Source organism: Ananas comosus, unplaced genomic scaffold (genome assembly GCF_001540865.1).
Source record: "Ananas comosus cultivar F153 unplaced genomic scaffold, ASM154086v1, whole genome shotgun sequence".
Lineage (NCBI taxonomy): Eukaryota > Viridiplantae > Streptophyta > Magnoliopsida > Poales > Bromeliaceae > Ananas > Ananas comosus.
In genome coordinates, this window is record NW_017893422.1 from 42728 (window position 1) to 46051 (window position 3324).

Below are 3324 nucleotides of genomic sequence, written 5' to 3' on the forward strand. Positions count from 1 at the left end.
TTTTTTTAGTTCTTGTTATATTAAATTGAGTCTGACTGTCAAATTTGAGCTCAAACGGATATTCAGAGGGTTCAGGCGAAAAGTATCAGATTCTGAATTGAGATCATATTTAATTAAGGCTATTGTAAAGGGTTTATATGCAATTGTTTAGAGCTTATCCATAAAACCCAACCCTCCACTAGCTACCTGCGTACAGGAAGCTTCTCTCACCCTCTTTTTTTTTTATCTTCTTCTCCTTCTCTCTCTAGAGGACTTGGGTTGAGAGCTTTGGGAGGGGAATTAAAAGAGAAGTTGAATGGAAACTTGGTGGAATTGGAGAAGATGTAGCTCCAGCCCATGAGGAGCTCAAGTGGCCATGAGTCAAAGTGGGTTATCTTGTAATTTCTGGTTGGGGCTTGATGTAAATCTCCTTTAGTACTTGTTTTTGAGGTTCTTATGTGGTTTTCTTGATTGGTTGAGCTTGTAGCTGCCATGAAAATCATAGAAAAAGCTTTATGTATCATGTGTGAAGGTTGGCAGATGGGAAGTAGCTTGCTGAAATTTGACAACCTGAGGTAAGGTTGTTATATTCTCTTGATTAGGATATGTTATTTACCCTAATAAGGATTAAGCTATGGATTCTTAATTGCTAAAGTTAGTAGTTACCATGAGAAACCTAGAGAAAGCCTAGAATAGGCCTATACACATTGTGTATAAGAACCTGGCAGGGAAAAGAAAAAAAAATGATGAGTAAATTATAATTCCTGATTAAGGTTGATGAATATACCTTAAAGTAATTAGTTTTGGAGTAGTAGAGTTCTTGAACTCTAAAACTTTTTAAAAGTTAGAGTTTATGTTATTATGAAAAGGAACTTGGAGAAACCATGTGACAGTACATATGAACTTTGGTTAAAAGAGTTATCACGTAAATTTGGGTTAGGGTTTGATATAAAATCCTCTAAACTAATTTGTTTGAAGTTCTTTGGTTGTTAGAGTTGGTGATACTCTATAGGTTCTTATAGAACCTGTATAGGAAAATTTGTATAGTAATAGGTTAATTGGAACCTAAGCTCGATAATGCACTTTTGTAGGATTGAGGTTCTCGCTTGGAAATGATCGTGTATAAACCTAATTGGGGGTAAAGCGAACGCGTTGGTGAAGTCGGTTCAGCAATCCGTCGAGCCTACGCGAAGATATCGCCAAAAGGACGTTTTCGGCATCAATTGTCGCGAGCGCGGATCGCGATTCTTGGGAGAGTGCGGGAAGTGGATTTCTCGCGTTCCGGTATCAAGTAAAGGTGGGTTGTGCTTTACCGAAGCGATTAGGTCGCTTCCATGCCAAAGTAATTTATGGTTTTTATTGATGCATATATTTATAGTGGTAGGTTATGAANCGTTCCGGTATCAAGTAAAGGTGGGTTGTGCTTTACCGAAGCGATTAGGTCGCTTCCATGCCAAAGTAATTTATGGTTTTTATTGATGCATATATTTATAGTGGTAGGTTATGAATGATGAAATGAAAGCATGAATTGTGATATAGTAGCTAAGTTACCTACCATTGGAATATGCATATGAATATATTGATGATCATATTGAATGACATATGAATACTGACCTATTATGAACATGCTAGATACATATGAAATAAGTATGAGTCGATAACTCTAGTTGATTAGAAATCTCGACGGTGACAAAATAAATGAAAACGTGTAAACTATGATCCTAGGCGTGGATAACTAGGATAATATATAGATTAAGTGGCATGAACCTAGTATTATTAAACATAGGTTGGACATGAACCTAGTGTCATTGGATATAGGTCAAGTAAGTAAACCTAGAGTCGAGATCTAGGTGAAATGACATAGAACCTAGCAAGTGAACCTAGGTTATGATGTATAGTGAGACTTAGTGTATCTGAACTAAGTTGTGGATTTTAGTGGTATAATGACCACTAGGAAATGATTGATTTAGACCTAGGAAGGTCGACAATATAGGGTAAGTGTTAAACCCTCAAGTTGTGGAAACAGATTCCGGAATCCCAAGACCTGTGACGACCTTGGTGTCAAGGCTAGGGCGTGTGCGACGATTTCGCCGCCGAGGTTGATACCAATGGAGGATTGGGTGTGTGCGCAGAGTTCACCACTCGGAGGCTTGAACCATTGTTCGGCGTGTGCAACGATTTCGCCGCCAGATGGTTAAGCCAGCTTGTGAATTATGCCGCTAGAGATTGACTTGAACCATTGTTCGGCGTGTGCGACGATTTCGCCGCCATATGGTTAAGTCAATGAGTGCGGTGCCAGTGCGCGGTAGCCCGCAAATGATTGACTCGAGGCCGAGTCGGGCGGCTAGCTTGGTTAAGGCGGTAGAAGCCTTAAAAGCTAAAGATAAATAGCAAGAGCTAAGGAAGTGGAATCCTTAGTAGCAAGGGGACTCGAATTGTGAACCTAAGGTAGTAGAAACCTTAGAGCTAAACGACATGAGCTATGATTAGCAGAATTGAATGTAGAATCAATAGATCTACTTGTTACATAGTTGCATAATTTGCATATTGCATATCGTGAGGCATACATGTTTTAATATCTAGATAAATTATTTGTTATTATTTGTTGGACTAACATGTTACAGTGCATCCTTTGGACCTGGTGGGTCGAGCTCTTCCCTTGGGTGGCTGTACCCACTGGGAACTATATTTATATAGTTCTCACCCCCGTGTTGTTTTTGGGGGTACAGGTTCGTACGTGAGCGGCGCGGCGGCACGAGGATAGGGCGTAGCTCCATAGATAGCGCCCTACCACTGAGACCGAGATAGCAATACCCTGAAGAGGTCTAGCTCAGTTCAGATTAAAAGAATCAAATTTGTAGTAAATTGTATAAGTTGTAATTTGTAAAAAGGCTTATGTAATAACTTAAAGGTATTTGTGATATTGTAAATTGTAATAAATCTCTGAGATGAATGCATGTAATAGCATAGTTAGCATTTTATGTTTTTGATACTTATGCAATCTATATGCTTGCTACTGTTCCTGGTTGGAACCTCGCGTATTGCATTGTTTAGATTGTGACGCCTAGAACGTACAGGAAAAGCTCTGTCCATTCGGCGGTCTGCCGGCGTGCCCGAATCCGACCAAATAGGCGGAGCTCGGGGGGTAACAGAGAGACCGGTCCCCGAGAGACCGGTTCTATCAGGAGGGACCAGTTGTTCCATGCGAAAGCTCCGCTGAGCTGCGGGAGAGCTCTCTGGGACCGGCCCCATGCTCGAGAGACCGGTCCCCGTAGCCCGAAATTTTCCAGGTTGGGCTGTGTCATGTTGGTAAAGTTGAGGGGTTTTTATGTAATTGTAGCATGA

At 40.7% G+C, this 3324-nt stretch overlaps 1 long non-coding RNA gene across 2 annotated transcripts; it reads left to right on the forward strand.

Annotated features, from left to right (window-relative positions):
* The first annotated feature begins 202 nt into the window (after positions 1-202).
* LOC109706008 lies at positions 203-2980 on the forward strand. 2 transcript variants are annotated; one of them, XR_002215008.1, is made up of 4 exons: positions 203-365; positions 467-554; positions 1071-1276; positions 2709-2980. It is a non-coding gene; the product is annotated as an uncharacterized LOC109706008 (long non-coding RNA). The 2 variants fall into 2 exon arrangements; XR_002215007.1 differs by having other exon boundaries at positions 203-554.
* Positions 2981-3324: the final 344 nt, after the last annotated feature.